Below are 19,752 nucleotides of genomic sequence, written 5' to 3' on the forward strand. Positions count from 1 at the left end.
TGAGAAAAATGAGGTACTACATAGACTGCAAAAAGAATACTTATTTATAGTATAAGAGCTGAAATAAGAAGGCAGAGTGTTGCCTTGTGTGGCCTCCTCTGGGGAACATGTACCTTGGGAGCTCAAATATTCCAGCATTCTGTGTGTGTCTTAAAGTGACTACAAAATCACTGTGAGATTGATTTGGGGGTTAAAAATGAACTTTAGCAAGTACATAATTTTCAACTATGGTGTCCATGAATAATGAGGACCAACTTTATTTTCATAAAAAATGTGAATTCAATAGGTAAACAACAACAAAAAATTCATTCATGTTTTAAATATTTTCTTTTAGAATATTAACATTAGTATTCTAAAGCAAAATACAAATAATTATTAACAAATTTCAAAGTCACATTAGCATTTTAAAAAATAATATTTTTGTAGGCGTAATTGAATTCAATAAAGAATTTCATAAAAAACGAAACTATTTGCATTTATGGCATTCAAAGTCAATCTTGCGGCCATTAGAAAGAATCTGTATTTTGCTTCATAAGTATTATGTCCGGACCTACACATGCACAAATTAAAGAATAATATGAGCTGTTCATTACTGCAAAATATTCCTTAGCTGTCACATGCAGCTGTTGGGAATACTGTGCTAATCTGTGAGCAATGCCTGCAGCTGCAGGAATTCCTGTGCTAATTTTTGGAGGCACAGACTGGAACAGGAAAAGTAGCAAGATAATGGGCGTGGGATACTCCTGGGAATCATCGTTAAGCAAGAATCTATGAGAGAAAAAGTTTGAGTGACAGAAGTGCTCGGGTAAGTGCCTCTATCATTCCAGTCATCCCTAAACACAATAGCACATCATCTCCGGTGCTGTCAGCAGCACAGCCCACAAAGCTCCCTGGCACTGAGATGCGGTCACCCTTTGCTTCCGGCACTTACAGCCGAGGAAGCCTGTGCTGGGTCTGTTGGTGCTTGTGTCTGGAGTGTGCATGTGTGCTAAGTGGCTTCAGTCGTGTCCGACTCTTTGAGACTTCATGGACCGTAGCCCACAAGGCTCTTCTATTCATGGGATTCTCCAGCCAAGAATACTGGACTGGGTTGCCATGCCTTCCCCCAGGGGATCTTCCCCACCAGGGATCGAACCTGGGTCTCCGACATTGCAGGCAAAATTCTTTACCTTCTGAGCCACCAGGGAAGCCCTGTGTGTGGAGGGACTTCTGCTAAGTGCCAGCACCCCTTGCCTGGGTCTATGGAAAAGACCACCAGAAAGGATGCTGCGAATGATTTAAAGCAAACAAAACCCTCGAGAGCTTCTGTGAAGGATAAATTCTCTCGGCTTTTTGGAATCATTGTTGTAGTTGCCACCGATTTTCATTCATTTCTAATTTCTTTTTAATTTGCATAATTACTAGAAAACTGGCCCCTTCTGGATACTCTTTTTTTTTTTTACCCTCCTACTTACGGAACATGCAAAATTTCTATTTTCTTTTTAGCTGATTTGCTCATTTGAAAATTCATATTCTTTTTCTGTCTCTTTTATGCAGTGTGTTCCTCTTTGGCTTGAAGCCAAATTTAACAGCTTCCTCCCAGTGAAGCCTTACCAAAAGCTAATTACAAGCTTACTGGGAAGGGAGTAACAATTTAGAACAGGCAAGTAGAGAAAAAGGTTTTATTTATTATCTTTGTACCTCCAGAAAGGAAAGCGGCAAATGTGTTCTTTGAGGTTGTTGTTGTTCAGTTGCTAAGCTGTGTTCGACCCTTTGTGACCCCATGAACTACAGCACACCAGGCTTCCCTGTCCTTCAGTATCTCCAGGAGTTGGCTCAAACTCTTGTCCATTGAGTCAGTGTTGCCATCCAACCATCTCACCCTCTGACGCCCCCTTCTCCTCCTGCCCTCAATCTTTCCATCAAGGTATTTTCCAATGAGTTGGCTCTTCGCATCAGGTGACCAAAGTATTGGAACTTCAGCTTCAGCATCAGTCCTTCCAATGAATATTCAGGACTGATTTCCTTTAGGATTGGCTGGTTTGATCTCCTTGAACTCCAAGGGACTATCAGGAGTCTTCTCCAGCAGCACGATTCAAAAGCATCAGTTCTTATGCACTCGGCCTTCTTTAGGGTCGAGCTCTTACATCTGTACATGAATTTCTGGTAAAACTCCTCTTTTCTAATAAAGCACCTCAGACAGCACGTGAGGTCAGGAGACCTGGGTCCCAGTGGTGGTACCATTACCTACTAACCCTGGGCTCTGGGCCAGTCACTTCATTCTCTGAGCTTCAATTTTCTCATCTAAGAAATGAAGATAGTAATTGAGCTGTCATGAGGATCAGGGAGATCAAGTATGTGAAAGAATATTGTAGGTGAGATGTACTATATGAAAGGGAGTGGTTCAACTACTTTAGTTCATTTTTATCATTTTCCCCACACTAGGCTAATTACTTCTCTGCAGCATTTTCTGAGCTACTTTCAGTATTGTTCTATTTGCATCGTTCCATGTGGCCCAATAAATGCTCCCAAGCTGAGTATGAATTCTTCACAAGAGGTTTCTGGACATGTTAAAGGGACAGGGTCATTTTGGGCATAGTGATGATGGGTGGAATAAACTGTCAGAGTCCTGAAATTAAGATCAAATGAAATCTGGAATCGATGGGAAAATGTTTAAGGAAGTTATGGGAGAGTTCCAATATAGAAATGGTAGGGGAAACAGGAATGGGAACTCACCCATTGTGTTCGTTTGCTAGGGCTGCCGTAACAGAACACCCGAGGCTGTGTCTTAAACAACAAAAATCCATTTTCTCACAGTGTGCATGCTGGAAGTCCAAAGTCAGGGTGTGACTAGGTTTGGCTTCCTCCAAGGCCTCTTTCCTGGCTTGTAGACGGCTGCCTTCTCACTGTACCCTAACAATGGTCGTCCTCTGAGCATGTCCATCCCTGATGTCTCTCTGGGTATCCATATTCCTCCTTATAAGGGCACCAGTCAGACTAGATTTGAGCCCTACCCTAATAACCTCATTTTAATTTAATCATCTCTTTTAAGGCCTTATATTCAAGCAGGGCTATATTCTCAGGTGCTGGGGATTAGGACTTCCAGCATAACGAATTTGGGGAGGAGACACATTCAGTCCATAATGCCCATCAACATTTAAATCACATGCTAATACAGCTGCCAGGTTTGGTCCAGGACAGGAACTCTGACTCCTAGCTCTCTGTCAACTGAAGCAAACATACCAATTTTTGTCCACGAAGCATAGGCCAATACATGCTGTGAGCGGTTGAGGAAACCAGGGAGCCCTCACCTGAGAATCTGAGTGTCACTTGCCCTGGCTCATGCTTTCATTTGCTCGTGTATTTATTCAACAAGCATTTCCTAGTGCCCATCAGGTGCTGGGCAACAGACGGGGTGCAGGCATCTGGACCTCTAACCTTGATATGTTCATGGTCTGTAATGGGAAATAGACACATAAATAAATGGATGTGATGACATGTGATGGATATAACAGAACAAGTCTACAAGATTCAGTGGTGACATGGGCTGATCCACATGCCTGTGGACATTTGAGCTGAGTCTTAAGGAGTGTGTAATGCCACCAATAATAACTGATATTTATGCAATCTTTTCTATGTGGCCAACTTGGTGTTTTAAGTTTTAATTATGTTATCTCAATAATAATCATCTCAACCACAGTTACTACTGGGTTGTTGAGTCCTTATGACTACCCTGGGGGAAGTATTATTACCTTCATTTTACTAATGAGGAAACAAAGATCTAGGGAGTTTGTTAGGGACTGAATGTTTATGCCCCACCAGAATACATATGTTGAAGCCTATAACCTAGAGCATTGATATTAGGAGGTGGGGCTGTTGGGAGGGAATTAGGTTTAGATGAGGCCATGAGGGTGGAGACCTCATGATGGAATTAGTGCTCTAATCTAAGAAAAGGGTGAGCGTGTGCTCAATTGTGTTGTCTCCTGGATTGGAGACCCCATAGACTGTAGCCCTCCTGGCTCCTCTGTCTATGGAATTCTCCAGGCAAGAATACTGGAGAAGGTTGCCATACCCTCCTCCAGGGGATCTTCCTGACTGAGGGACTGAACCTGTTTCTCCTGCGTCTCCTGCAATGGCAGGTGGATTTTTTTTTTTTTTTTTTTTTTAACCACTGAGATACCTGGAAAGTCCCCATCTAAGAAAAGAAGGAAACATGAAAACTTCCCCCCTCTCTCTGCATGTGCAGGGAGGAAAGGCCATGTGGGCACCAGTAAGAACGTGGCTGTCTGTAAGCCAGGAAGGGGCCCCCACCAAGAGCTGAAATGGCTGGTCCCTTGATTCTAAACTTCTCAGCCTCCAGAGCTGTGAGAGATAAATGACTTTTATTTAAGCTACCCAGTCTACCGTGTTTTGTTATGACAGCGCAAGCCAAGATAGAACCAAAGGAAAAAGCCCAGGCTCTCCCGGTCCTAAGTGATAGAGCAGCGATCTGAATCTATGTTGATATAAATCTCAACAGAATTTAGGCAGAGGGGAGCAAGGAAAGAGGCAGTGAGGGATGGAAGAAGCTGTCTAGGTAAGAGATCAAGAAGCGCTGACTCACAGAGTGGGGATGGGGATAAAAAAAACTGAAGAATCTGAGAGTTGATCACCACAGAAGATATGCAGTGGTGGGTGTGATATGTTAGTGTTGGTCGATTTAGTTGTGTCTGACTCTGTGCAGACCCCATGGACTGTAGCCCACCAGGCTCCTCTGTCTATGGAATTCTCCAGGCAAAGAGAGGTTTCTAGCTGGTTCAGGTGACTTAGCGACGGTAACAGAAATAACTAAAACTGTGTGTTAGGCTCTGTGCTAAATGTCCCTCCCTGTGTGTCCAAGCCTCACCCATCTTGATTATTTTTTCATAAAATTTATCATACCGTGTGAATTACGAATGGGTGTGTATGTGTAGATACATAGTTAATAAATAGCCAAGACTATAGCCTAATCAAGAATCAAGGTGACACATTCAAAAAACCCATCACAGGGACCCTGATGGTCCAGTAGTTAGAACTTGGTGCTTTCATAGCTGTGGCCTAGGTTCAGTCTATGGTAGGGGAACTGAGATCTCATAAACCATGCAGCAGTTTCCAAAAAAAAAAAAAAAAAAAAGACATCATGGAAATTAGGCAATCTGGCCTTAGAGAGCACCTAGTCCATGGGGTCGCTAAGAGTCAGACACGACTGAGCAACTTCACTTTCACTTTTCACTTTCCTGCATTGGAGAAGAAAATGGCAACCCACTCGAGTGTTCTTGGCAGCAGCAGTTCCCTTTACCTGAATGATCAGCTCAGCGAGTGTAGAGGTCCAAGAATGATCCAGGGCCTCAGGGAGAAATGTAGAAGTTCCCTGAGGGGTTGACTGATACGTTTGCAGAGATGAGGGTATCACTACGTCAGGGGTGAACTGACCCCATAAAGAGGGCCCCAGGGAAGGTTGCCCAAGCCAGAGATGAAAGTAAAGCAGCCTTCAGATTTCAGGTAATGTGCAAGTCAGGAGATCAGCCAGGGAAAAAGGCTCTGGGCTACACCAGTGGCAGATGCTTCAGGTGAACCTCTGGCTCTTGGACCTGCTTGGGGAGGAGGGAAAAAGAAAGAGTGACCCAACGTTGAGCATTCTCCCTGGCAGGTGGGGGTGCGGGGGGTTGAATGAAGTCCTAGAAGACTGCTTGGATCAGGAAGAGACTGAATTACCTTTAACTGGCTCAGCTCCTCAGCCCTCCCAGAGAAATAAAGCAAGCTGCATCCCCTTCTCCTCAAATGTGCTTTGCATCTTCCTCAGACACATACTGTGTAAACATCTCTCCCGTTTGCTTTGTCTTTCTTGTGGCTTAGCTGGAAAGAATCTGCCTGCAATGCAGGGGACCTAGTTTCGACCCCTGGGTTGGGAAGATCCCCTGGAGAACGGAGTGGCTACCCACTCCAGTATCCTGGCCTGGAGAATTTCATGGACTGTATAGTCCATGGGGTTGCAAAGAGTCGGACATGACTGAATGACTTTCACTTTCACTCTCCTGTCCTGATATCTGTGTTTTCTGTGAATAAGGTGTAGCAGTCCTTACTGTCCCAATAGGATGACTCTCTGGGTGACTGTATTAATAATGCTTTTTATTTGTTTTATTTGAAAATTTATTTCTTTATTTTTCACAGTAATGGGTCTTCATTGCTGTGAAGGCTTTTCTCTAGTTGCAGTGAGAAGGGGCTATTCTCTAGTGGTTTTGTGTGGGATTCTCATTGCAGGGGCTTCTCTTGTTGTGGAGCACGGTCTCTATAGCAGGTGAGCTTCAGTAGTTGTGGCTCCTGGGCTCAATAGTTATGTGGTGCACGGGCTTAGCTGTTCTGAGGCACATGGGATCTTCCTAGATCAGGGATCAAACCTGTGTCTCCTGCTTTGGCAGGTGGATTCTTTACCACTGAGCCACTAGGGCTCAGGGCTGTAATGCTTTTTAGAGACAAGTAGTATTGCACATCGGGTTTCCGGGCAAGTAGACTCTGAGATGGTTTAAGGCGCAGGATGTTTGTCAAGGAGTGCCCTAGGATTACCTCCTGTGGAAGGGGAGGAAGGAAGTGAGACTGGGCAAAGGGAAGAGAGCTAAGATGGCTTCAGTCCCCCTTCGGGGCTCTGGAACTGGAGTTGTCCCAAAAGGGGCTGAGCAGGTGCCCTCTGCTGCTCAGGCCATACCGAAGGGCCTGACCCAAATCTGCAGACAATGCCCCCAGCCAGTTAGGGCAGCTAACCCTCCCTTGAACTGGGATCTCGGCTGTGTTTCAAAGTGTCCATCCCAGGAGATTTAGGATAAGAATGGCTTCGGGCTGGAACCTGACTGCTGCCAGCAGCCCCCCTGGGAATTTTGAGCACCTACTGCTACTACACCCCACAATTTTCATGATCCTTGTGCTTCCTCTGTGGGTCTGGCCTGCTCTTTCCTGGGCACTACCTGGATCATCCTCACTGTGTTCTTCTGACCAATTCCTGGAGGAGCTACTCACAATGACCTAGGTCTGGGATTCCCAAACCCTTCTATGGGATACTGATACTAGAGATGCTAGCATGATCTTCACAAGCTGGGTGATATGTACACACAGGTTCATACTCTTCCCCCTTCCTTTGTGTGTGTTTCCAATCCCACTCCTGGGCATATACCCAGAGGAAAACATGGTCTGAAAGGATATATGCACCCCAATGTTCATTGCAGCACTGTTTACAATAGCTAAGACATATAAGCAACCTAGATGTCCATCGACAGAAATGAATAAACAAGATATAGTACATATACACAACGGAATAGTACTCAGCCATTAAAAAGAATGAAGTAATGCCCTTTGCAGCAATGTGAACGGACCTAGAGATTGTCATGCTGAGTGAAATAAGTCAGATAGAGAAGGAGAAATATTGTATGACAGCTCTTATATGCAGAATCTAAAAAGAAATGATGCAAGTGAACTTATCTGCGAAACAGAAATAGACTCACAGACTTAGAGAATGAACTTATGGTTGCCATGGGGGAAGAACGGGGTGAGGGGAAGAGATAGGGAATTTGGGGTTGACAAGTACACAGTGGGTATTTAAAATGGATAACCAACTAGATCCTGTTCTATAGTACTGGGGACTCTGCTCAATGTTATGTGGTAGCCTGAATGGGAGGGGAGTTTGGGGGAGAATAGATACTTGTATACGTATGGCTGAGTCCCTTTACTGTCCACCCGAATCTATCACAGCATTGTTAATAGGCTATACTCCAGTACAAAATAAAAATGAAAAAAATTATCCACAATACCATTATCATCTTTAATAGCATAAACAATAATTCCTTGTGATGAACAAAAACCCAGAGTTCAAATTTCCCCAAAGTCTCTTAAATGCTGTCATTATTATTCATTTGTTTGGATCGGGAATCAAATAATGCCCAATTACTCTAATGGGTTGACAAGTCTCTTGTGTGCCTCCGTGCTCAGTCGCTTCAGCCATGTCAGACTATTTGCGATGCTATGGACTGTAGCCTGCCAGGCTCCTCCGTCCATGGGATTCTCTAGGCAAGAATACTGGAGTGGGTTGCCTGTGCTGTCCTCCAGGGGATCCTCCCAACCCAACAGGAACTCGTGTCTTCTGCATTGCAGGCAGATTCCTTACTGCTGAGACATTGGGAAAGCTTGACCAGTCTCTTAAGTCTCTTTAAATCTCTAGTTTCTGCTTCCTCTTTTTTTTTCCTTGTATTTATTTGTTGAAGAAAACTGATCATTTGTCCTGTAGAGTTAGTGACCACACTAATTGAATTTTGCTATTTGCTTCCCCAGTGGTTGTGTTTAACATGCTTCTGTGTTCCTTGTATTTCAAAGAAAAAAAAATTAGTAAGAAAAATAATGATCTAATGTAATTACCCAAATTAAACTATTTTTATTCCTGAAAAAAAAACTTCATAATGGAAGATATAAACAAATATATCTCCTTAAAGAAAATATGAGCTGGTAATGAAAGGAGGAGGTATGGTGAAGCAGGTGAAAGTCTGGATTCTGAAGTGAGAGTATGTGAGTTTGACTCCAGCACCTACCAGAGGCAGCGACTTGGACAAGTGACTTAACCTCCATATGCAGTATTCTGCTTCCCAGAACAAGGAGGGTGGGTCTTGACAGATGGGGACACTGTCCATATCCACGTGGTTGTTTTGTGGAAAAAAGTATCAAATATGAAGCCCAGGATGTGTTTTTTTCCAAAGTTGTACATGTGTGTATACAAGGGCCAACTGAAGAAAATAATTTTATGGATGCCTCATTTCTGGGAGACTGTAAAACATATTTCTCTCTGTAGATGTACCTCTGGGTTTGGACTAAGTATGTTCATACACACATGGAGAGAAGCTGACCCTTGGACTGGAATTCTGGGCCACAAGGGGGAATGGATTAGAATCTAATCTTTGTTAGATTCAAACTCACAGAGAAGTGAGTTTCCTTCTTAGGAATAAGGAAAATAAATCTCTGAGCCCCTGGGAAGGATGACTTATGGCCTACAGATGAGAGGGAATGTGAGCAGAGATGCTTCCTCACTAAGGCTACCAACAGTCTGTGAAGCCAGGCTGCATGTTAAAAGACCTCTGGATGCTGGGGGGCAGCCAAACTCTGGCAAGGAATGAAGAAGCAAAAATGAGAAGCCTCCACTCTCCATCATGAAAATAACAGATGCCAGGGCAGTGGCATTCAAAGGCTGGTGGGGTCTCAGGGGCTGGCATGAGGTCATGGCAGAGGCCAGCAGAGAGAAGGTGGCTGAGAATGCTGGTAGCATGATGCATCTCTTGAATGAGAGTCACAAGAATACCCATGGTTTCCTCTGCCCTGCTCCTCTCCCCAGCACTCTTCCCTGCAGAATTATTTATGGTCATGAGAAACGACAGGGAGGCCCTGTTGTGGAGAGCACTGTAGCTGCTGGGAAGAACAAGGCTATTAGATTTTGAAGTGGAGGAACGTTCCCAACTGGACAAGTCATAGAGTGAGCGCTCAAGAAGCATTCAGTCAAAAAAAAAAAAAAAATCATTAAGGGCTTCCCTGGTGGCTCAGTGGTGAAGAATCCACTTGCCAATGCAAGAGATGTGGGTTTGGTCCCTGGTCCAGGAAGATCCCACATGCCATGGAGCAACTAAGCCCGTGCACCGCTACTACTGACCTTGTGCTCTAGAGCCGGGAAGCTGCAACTACTGAAGCCCGAGTGCCCTAGAGCCTAGATCTACAACAAGAGAAGCCACCACCACAAGAAGACTGTACATTGCAATAAAGAGTAGCCCTAGCTTGATGCAATTAAAGAAAGCCCACGGAGCAAAAATGACCCAGCACAGCAAAAAAAAAAAAAAAAAAAAAAATTATTAAAACTAAATGAATTATAAAAGTTGTGCTTGGTATAAAAAAAATCAGCAATATAGAAGCTCCCTGCAGTGGAAGCTCAGAGTCTTAACCACTGGACTGCCAGGGAAGTAATACAGAAGTACAGAGAATCAAAACGGAAGTCTCTCTGCAGAAGTCACGAGTTTGGTGTGAATATAAAGATCTTCCTCATTTGTTCAAACAGCCATGTAACTTTTCATTTTAAGGACTGTGTGAGATTGTTTTTTATCGTTCTAATGCCCCAGTGAGCCCAGCTTCACTTCTAATGCTTCAGAGTGTGTGTGTGAGTGTGTGTATGTGCATGCGTGTTTGCACATATGTGTCAATATTTCCCTTGGACAGATTCCTGCACTGGAATTTCTAGGTCAAGGGACATCCACATTTTAAATGGTGCTGGACAGCATTACACAAAACCTGTACATTTCGACTGAATGCCGCCATGCTTTTGCTTCTGCCAATTTAAGTGGTGAAAAAATGTAATCCTTAGCTGTTTTATTTTGCTTGATTAAAGGAATATTATATTTTATCTTTTAAACTGTGGTAAAATACACTTCACAAAATTTACCATATTAATCATTTTTGAGTGTACATGTCTGTGAAATTAAGTTTATGTTTCTTGTTGTGTGACCATCACCACCATCCTTCAGCAGAAGTAATTTGCTTTTATTTGATTAGTTAATGAGGGGCTTCTCATTTATCCATTGGCTATTGTATTTTTCTTTTTCTCTCTTTCCTCCCTCCATCTCTCCCTTCTTCCTTCTGTTTTTTTCTTTAGCCTCTTTATGATCTTTGCAGATTTTCTAACCTGGCTTGTCCTTTTTTATTTCTTCTCTTTTTTAAAGAGATGTGTGCTTGGGCTTGCTCAGTTACCAAGTTGTGTCTGACTCTTTTCAACCCCATGGACTGTAGCCCACCACGCTCCTCTGCCCATGGGATTTCCAAGGCAAGAATACTGGAGTGGGTTGCCATTTCCTTCTCTAGGGGATCTTCTGATCAAGGAATAATACCCGAGTCTCCTGCATTGGCAGGCAGATTCTTTATTACAGAGCCACTAGGGAAGCCCTTAAAAGAGATGAGATTTCTATATTACTGGTATCAACTATTTTTAGTTTTCTACAATTTGCTTGGTTCCTTCTATGTTACATTAGTTCTTAATCTTCACATCTTTACAAGTGTTATTATTCCCATTTTGCAGATGAAGCAGCTAAAGTTTACTGAGTTTCCATGAGATGACTTGCAAAAGTCCATAAGGGTAACAGGTGGCAGAAATGAGATGGGACTCTAGGTCTCTGGCCTTTTCAGTTTGGGGCCAAAGGGAAGCTGCTTGAGGCAGTAAGACTCTGCTAAGGGTTGGGCAGCAGGGGGAGTTCAAAAGACTTCAGGAGGAGGCTGTGGTGAAGGAGTTGGGAGGATCTAGAAGAAATGGGTGTTTCTAAGCATGGAGGAAATAAAGAGACAGGCTCCTCTGTTCCTCTACTGCTCTTACAGCATGAAGGGTCACTGCAGGACCTTAGAATTGAGAGTCTTGTGGCTGCTGAGTAGCAGCCAGAGGGTGTGGTCAGGAGGCCCTTTCTGGTGCTAATTCCAGGAAGTTTCTTGTTGTCCCTCTCCCCCATTCAACTCACCATCTAGTGCGGTGGGGTTTCACTTCCTTGTTATCACTTCACTTTTCTTCATCCTTTGCCAGGGCCTGGCCAGGGCCCCCCATTGTCTCTCCTAACTTGTCTTAACACTTCCATTCTGGGTCCCTCCAATCTCCCCTCCCGCCGTGGCCTGAGGGATCCTTCTAAAGCTCACATTTGTCAGCCTGGATGGGAGGGGGCTTTGGGGGAGAATGGATACATGTGTATGTATGGCTGAGTCCCTTCGCTGATAACCTGAGCCTATCAACATTGTTCATCAGCTATACCCCAATACAAAATGTTTTTGATGCTAAAGTGCACATTTGATTGTGCAGCTCCTTTGCTTAGGACCTGTGGGTGCTCAGCAGTGCCTTGTGGATGGGGGCCAACTCCGCCCAGCGCACAGGCCCTTCATCTACTGGTGACTCTTATCTCTCTGCCTCCCTATCACTTACTTCCATTGGTGGGTCCACCAGGCTGAATTCCATGCTCTAGGTAACACTCACTCGTGCCTCAAGGCCTCTCCCTGGAATTCTGTTATCCTACTAACTCCTGTTCAAAACATAGGGCTCTGTTGCGATAACATTTAGCTAGGAGGCCCTCCCTGGAGGGAGGGCCTGCTTATGGGCTGCCTTAGATCTTTGTCACATACACTCCAACACCTTGTAATTTTCTTTTTGTCAGTCTGTCTCTTGATCCTGGCTGCACGTAGCATTGCCAGGGCTGCTATTAAAATACTGGTGCTTGGGGAATTCCCTGGTGATCTGGTGATTAAGACTCTCCACTTTCACTTCTGAGGGTGTGGGTTCAATCCCTGGTCAGGAAACTAAGATCTTGCAAGCTACATGGTGTGGCCAAAAAAAAAAAAAAATACTGATGTTGGGGCCCCAGAAGGTTCTGAGCTAACTAACCAGTGGTGGGGCCTGGGCTTCAGTAGATTTGGAAGTCCCCCAGGTGAGTCTGATATGCATCTGTGGATGAGAACATTGTTCCATCGTGGGGCCAAGAGTCCTATTAGAGTTATCATTCTAAACTCTTCACTTGGCATTGAAATGCTCATGTATTAATATTTAGTAAGTGTGTTGAAGAAATGAATGCAGTGGTTTCTAGAAGGGGTACAGGGACCACTGGAGACAAAATACAATGCACACCATACATCTGCTGGGTAGCAAGTTAAGGGTTTTTGAGAGGTTTTAGAGAACAACTGGGGCTTCCCTGGTGGCTCAGCAATAAAGACTCCATGTGCCAATGCAGGAGGCTCAGGTGCAATCCCTGAGTCAAGAAGACCTCCTGGAGAAGGAAATGACAGCTCACTTCAGTATTCTTGCCTGGGAAATTGCATGGAAAGAGGAGTCTGGTGGGCTACAGTCCATGGGGTTGCAAAGAATCAGACATGAACTTAGTGACTGAACAAGAAGAAGAGAACAATCACTCACCTGTCATGTAAAAATGCACCAATTATTCAGGTCACTTAAAAAATTGTAGTTTTGTTTAGATTCATAATAAAAACGACATTTAGACTGTTGTCACCTGTGTGTGACTCATCCTTCTTTGGAAGCCTTCTCTCTTCCCCAGGCCTCCTTGAAGTCAAATGCTGCACTGTCAAGAGACCCCAAAGTTCACCTCCCAGAGACTGGTATGCAATTTACATTTTACTGAAAATGTCCTGAATTTTTCATTACTCATGGACAATAAAACATGATAAAAAAAACTCCCTGACCAACACCCTGACTTTCCTTCTTCCCCAATAGCCTTCTGTGGTTTCCTTGTCTCTAGTCTCTTTGCATTTCCTCCCATCTCTGAAAAAAAAATTTCTCTCCAATGTCCAGCAATCCAGCGTTTGCCTCTGTCTGCATATTCCACTGAGAAAACCAGAGTCAGAAGTTGGCTGAGTGGTGACCACTCAGTTTCTCCAGCACTCTCCCAGGAGTGCTCAACTTCTGACTCTCCCAGGAGGCCTCAGTTCATCCAGATATATCATTAAGCCCCTTCTGTTAAAAATCAGTCACACAGGCACCATCGCTGTGCCAGGTTTCTGGAGACAAGGAACCATTCACCTCATCACTGAGTCACCCATGTGGACGTAGGGAGGGAAGGAGTTGGAGAACAGGAAGAGGGGCAGAGAATGGAAATATGCCAACATTGGGAGAGCTTTTCCCCACACCAGGTCTGATGTAAGCCCAGTGAAAACACAAGGGATGGCTTTCAGTGCTGGCCAAAGTGGCTTCAAGGAGAACTGTAGTTATCAACACCCTTCAGGCAAAGACCACCAGAGACACAGCTGAAGTTGAATTAGTTGGATTTCTTGCTCTTTGCAACTAGGAAGAATGCATACTTTGAGGAATGTGTGTGTCATCTCAGAAAGAGGGTGTTGGGAGGGCTTATTAAAGGATTTGACTTTGTTGTTAGGTGATCTTGGGAGAGGTTTAAGGAAGCAAGGCTTTGCCCTGAATTGAGTGTTTTCAGGAAGTCAGTGTAATTCTGAAATTCTATAAGAGTTTGCTAGGACTCCATAGACTGGGTGGCTTGAACACCAGAAGTTAAAAATTTCTCATGTTCTGAAGGCCAGAAGTCCAAAATCAAGACGTTGGTGGATTTAGTTCCTCCTGAGGCCTCTTTCCTTGGCTCAACGATGGTTACCTTCCTGCTATGGACTCACATGGTTGTCCCTCCAAACCCAAGTGCCCCTGGGTGTCCAAATCTATCATGTGTCCAAATTTCCTCTTCTTATAAGGACAGCAGTCAGATCAGATTTGGATACACTGTGTGTGTCTGTGCTCAGCAGTGTCTGACTCTTTGCAACTCCATGGACTATAGCCCATTAGGCTCCTCTTTCCATGGAAATTTACAGGTATGAACTCTGGAGTGAGTTGCCATTCCATAGTCCAGAGGATCTTCCCAATTCAGGGATCGAACCTGTATCTCTTGCATTGGCAGGTGGATCTTTACCACTAGTGCCACCTGGGAAGCCCAGGACATACCATAACAACCTCCTTTAACACAATCACCTCCTAAAGACCCTATCTTCAAATACAGTCACCTCCCAAGGTACTGAGGTATGTACTTCAGCATATGAATTTTAGGGGCACCAAAGTTCACTCTATAATAGCATCTTAATACATCTTGTTTATAAGGTGGAGAAAATGATGGAGACCAGAGCTGGGATTGGTAAAGAAGCATTAGTCACTCATTCATCAGGATAGGTGATGTTTAGTTCTTTTTGTTGTTTGGATAATACTCACATTTTGTCTGTGTTGTGGAGTGGTCTTGTTTTTGTCTTTATCCATCATAGTCACAATGTGGCCTTGGCAGATGTTGATATTCTGTGAATTATTTATGCTCAGCAGAAGACCACAATCTGGCTGTGGATATTGTATAGCAACACCAAGTCCTTGTTGATAGAACCAGGTCAGCTCCTGGCAGTCAGGAGATGTTTCTTCCTTCTTGAGATTTGTGTAGTTACTAAGCCAATGCAGCTTTGGGATGATTGCCACCCTTTCCCACTTACAAATTCTGGTGCCAAACTTGGTGGACCAAGAGTATGGCAAGACTCTAGCCCCCTTCCAGGAATGCATGGAGCCTGAAGACCGAGAAGTGTAGGGAATCGGTCTTCAGCTGCCCACTTCTAAAACACGCCCTGATGGTGGAGTGCCATGCTGGAACTTCTGGGAATTCCTTGGCACCCCACTTCACCTGGTATATTTGTTTTATGTTACTGTGTAACAAAGCATCTCTAACTCAGTGGCTTAACACAGCACACACTTATCTTGCAGTTTCTCTGGGTCAGGAGTTCAAGCATAGCTTAACTGGATCCTCTCACAAGGCAACAGTCAAGGTTTACCCGGGACTGGCTTCTCAACAGAGGCTCTGTTTCTGAGCTCTTGCAGGTTGTTGGCAGAAATCATTCCCCCATGGTTGTAGGATGCATGGCAACTTGTTTTTCAAAGACACCAAGGGAGAGAGACTCTAGCAAGCTTGTTACTCCATGGAAATCACATCCCTCTTGCCACATTCCACTCATTAGAAGCAAGTCACAGGTTAGAAGCAAGTCAGGACAGGGGATTAAACAAAAGTATGAATACCAGGAAGCAGCTGTTTGGACCATTTTTGGAAACCTGTCATGTAGTAAGTGACTCAGGACTTACATGGTTGCAGGTTGGTATAGCCAGGCTGGGCAAAGGCACAGAGGTGCAATGGAAGCCATGGCAAATCTTCTGTGTATCCTGAAAACTTTGCTTTTGAGGAAAGATCTGATTTTGGGGAAAGAACAAAAAGATATCCAGGGCATTATTTCTTCAGGTGACATCTATGAAGGGACCAAGACTCACAGGTTGGTGTAAGGAAGCCATTCGTAGGAGCATAAAAGAAGAATTTAAGAGTAGGTGGACAGAAGGAGGGTTGCTGGGGTATCAGCTGTACTTGAAGGAGAAACAGAAAGGAGCAGGGAAAGACTTAAAATTGGGTCTCTGACAGTGGGATGTAAGTGGTATGGATCAAGAAAAATGTCCAAGTGAGGGAGTTGAACCAGAAACAAAAACTTTCTGGAGAGGCAGAGAGCAGGCTACAGGGATCTTTAGCATCTCCTTCCTGACCATGAAGGGGAAGCAAGGAAGACCTTCAGCCCAGATGCCTTTAGAAGGTAAGTGAGGACCAGGCCATCCCCACCTGCTGGTCACCAGGTCAAAGGTAGTACCCTAGAGTGATGGGGGACAATGTATGTAGGGTAGATGTGATTCTTCTGAACTTTTGAACACAGAATGACTTGTGGAATAAATCCTCTGTCATGATGGGTCTTGGGCTTCCCAGGTGGCACTAGTGGTAAAGAACCCACCTGACAATGCAGGAGACATGAAAAAAAAAAAAAAAAAGATGTGGGTTCGATCCCTGGGTTGGGAAGATCCCTGGAGGAGGACATGGAAACCCACTCCAATACTCTTGCCTGCAGACTCCTACGGACAGAAGAGCCTGGTGGCCTACAGTCCATAGAGTCAGACATGACTGAAGCACCTTAGCATGCATTCAGTGATGGGTCTAACAAAGGCAGGAAGTCCCACTAAAAAAGTGTTGGAACCAAACAAATTTATCTATATACCAGATGTTTCAAATTCAGTGTCTGACCATATCCTGGGCCATGAAACAAATCCCAGTAAATTTAAAATATTTTAAATTATACTTAGTTTGTTCTCTGATTATAATGGAGTTAGATTGGAAATCAACAACAACAAAATACCTAGGAGAAACCCATAACTTGGAAATTAAATAACATCTGCTAAACTATCCATGATCAAAAAACAAAAAAAATCAACAAGGAAATTAGAAAGTATTCCCAACCGTATGGTAATGAAAATAAAGCTTTTCAAAATCTGTGCAATGCAGCTAAAGTAGTGCTTCAAGGGAAATTGATAGCTGTAAATAATTATATTAGAAAAGGAGAAAGTTTAAAAGTCAATGATCTGGACTTCCTGGTGGTCCAGTGGCCAGGACTCTCCATACGCCCAATGCAGGGGACCCAGGTTCCACCCCTGGTCAGGGAGCTGGATCCCACATGCTGCAACTAAGACCCTGAGCAGCCAAATAAATATTTTTTAAAAAGTCAATGATCTAAGGTTCCACCTTAAGAAGTTATTAACAGAAAAAGAAGAGAAAAGTAAATCCAAAGTAAGTAGAAGGAAGGACATAATAAAGGTAAGAGTAGGGAGAAGGCAATGGCACCCCACTCCAGTACTCTTGCCTGGAAAATCCCATGGATGGAGGAGCCTGGTGGGCTACAGTCTATGGGGTCGCTAAGAGTCGGACACGGCGACTTCACTTTCACTTTTCCCTTTCATGCATTGGAGAAGGAAATGGCAACCCACTCCAGTGTTCTTGCCTGGAGAATCCCAGGGACGGGGGAGCCTGGTGGGCTGCCGTCTATGGGGTCGCACAGAGTTGGACACGACTGAAGCGACTTAGCAGCAGCAGCAGAAATCAAAAGAATAGAAAAGAGACTTTTCTTTTCCAAAGAGACTGGGCTTCCCTGGTGGCTCAGATGTAAAGAATCTGCCTGCAATGCAGGAGACCCAGGCTTGATCCCTGGGTGAGGAAGATATTCTGGAGCAGGGGATGGCTACCCACTCCTGTATGTTTGCTTGGGAAATCCCAAGGACAGAGGAGCCTGGCTGGCTACAGTCCATGGGGTCACAAAGAGTCCCACTGGACAGAATGACTAACACTTTCACTTTCACTCAGAAAAGAGACAAGAGAAAATTAACAAGCTCAATCATGTTTTCTGACACATAATTCCCCTCCCTCTTCCTTCTAGTCACAGCACATTGGATGAGAATTCATTTGGAGTGGGGGAAAGAGTATGAAATAATAGTTAATTCCTTCATTTGGAGTTCTTGATGCTTGTACCTCACAACCAGAGAGAACTTTTTTGCCAGTAGGTGGCGGCGCTGTCACCTTGAAAATCAGGACAGGCTGTCTTCTGGGTCGGCTTGGGGACCAAAAATAGCCTGGGGCTGAAAGGAAGGCATCATTTCAAGATGAAGTGAAGTCGCTCAGTCGTGTCCGACTCTTTGCAACCGCATGGACTGCAGCCTACCAGGCTTCTCTGTTCATGGGAGTTTCCAGGCAATAGTACTGGAGTGGATTTAGCCATTTCTTTCTCCAGGGGATCTTCCCACCCCAGGGATCAAACCCAGGTCTCCCGCATTGTAGACAGACGCTTTACCGTCTGAGCCATCAGTTCAGTTCAGTCGCTCAATCATCTCCGACTCTTTGAGCCATGCTGCTGCTGCTGCTAGGTCGCTTCAGTCGTGTCCGACTCTGTGCGACCCCAGAGACGGCAGCCCACCCGTCCCTGGGATTCTCCAGGCAAGGACACTGGAGTGGGTTGCCATTTCCTTCTCCAATGCATGAAAGGGAAAAGTGAAAGTGAAGTCGCGCAGTCGTGTCCTACTCTTAGTGACCCCATGGACTGCAGCCTACCAGGCTCCTCCGTCCATGGGATTTTCCAGGCAGGAGTACTGGAGTGGGGTGCCATTGCCCTCTCCATGTCTGAGCCATAGAAGTCAATTCTAGAAAGTAAATCCTCACTTTTAGAACAGGGAAGTTAGAGATTATACACGCACAAACACACATGAAACAATTCCTAAGCCGAAATCCCCGTGGAGTCAAAGTTTGAAACACTTGTCCATTAAAAGCTGGGTTTTCTGGGGGACTCCTCTGGCGGTCCAGTGGTTAGGACTCCAGGTTTCTAATGCAGGGTGTTCGGGTTACATTCCTGTCTGAGGAACTAAGACAAAGCTTGCCACAAGGGTAAGGCTACCCCCAAAACAAAACAAAAGAATCCCAAAACAACCCCCCTTCCCCGCTTAATTGTAGGTGGGAACCTGAGGCTAAGAAAACTCCTCCCATTGTGTGCAAATCAGGGCCACCCTCTCCTCGATCTCCATTCTAAATTTTCATCAGATTTCCCAAACGCACGTAGTGGTCCAGGACTTAAAACAATTAAGATCCCCTGCCTATGAATGCGCTATTAAACACCACTAAGAAGTTAGTGGCTCAGACAGTAAAGCGTCTATCTGCAATGCAGGAGACCTGGGTTCCATCCTTGGGTTGGGACGATCCCATGGAGAAGGAAATGGTAGCCCACTCCAGTATTCTTGCCTGGAAAATCCCATGGATCCCAGAGCCTGGTAGGCTACCGTCCATGGGGTCGCAAAGAGTCGGACACGACCGAGTGACTTCACTTTCACTTTCACAAGAAGTTAATCAAGCAGGAGTCTGGGCTGTCAAGGGAGGTGGAGTACCCTCAGGCCTTGGGTGGGAGGTGGGAGAGGCCAGTTGCTTTTATAATTTTTTTTTTTTCCTCCAGGGCCCCTGCTGTGAAAAGCCCCTTGGGGAGTTTGGAGTGGAAAATTTGCAGACCTACTGTGTGCATCTGCATTCTTGCTAAGTCGCTTTAGTCGCCTCCGACTCTTTGTGACCTCATGGACTGTGGCCTGAAAGGCTCCTTTATCCATAGGATTCTCCAGGAGTGGGTTGCTATGCCCTCCTCCAGGGGTTCTTTCCAAACCAGGGATTGAACCTTTGTCTCTGGCGTCTCCTCCTTTGTCACCAGGGGCTCTACGGAGGTGCTTTTCCTAAATGTCCTCATTTAATCTTTGCAGTAATCCTTTTTATTACCCCTCCAAATCCCTTAAGAAGGCACTTAATGGAGTGCTTGCTGGCTTTCGTGGTTCCGGGTTTTAAGTGAATG

The 19,752-nt window shown here is 44.8% G+C and overlaps 1 long non-coding RNA gene across 1 annotated transcript; it reads right to left on the bottom strand.

The window, feature by feature from the left end:
- Positions 1-7,786: 7,786 nt before the first annotated feature.
- Positions 7,787-16,280, bottom strand: LOC123328534. Its single transcript, XR_006543417.2, has 2 exons — positions 14,753-16,280; positions 7,787-8,341 (listed from the first exon to the last, which is right to left on the bottom strand). It is a non-coding gene; the product is annotated as an uncharacterized LOC123328534 (long non-coding RNA).
- Between the last annotated feature and the right edge of the window lie 3,472 nt (positions 16,281-19,752).

The sequence above is a fragment of the Bubalus bubalis genome, chromosome 12 (genome assembly GCF_019923935.1).
Source record: "Bubalus bubalis isolate 160015118507 breed Murrah chromosome 12, NDDB_SH_1, whole genome shotgun sequence".
In the NCBI taxonomy this organism is placed as follows: Eukaryota; Metazoa; Chordata; class Mammalia; order Artiodactyla; family Bovidae; genus Bubalus; species Bubalus bubalis.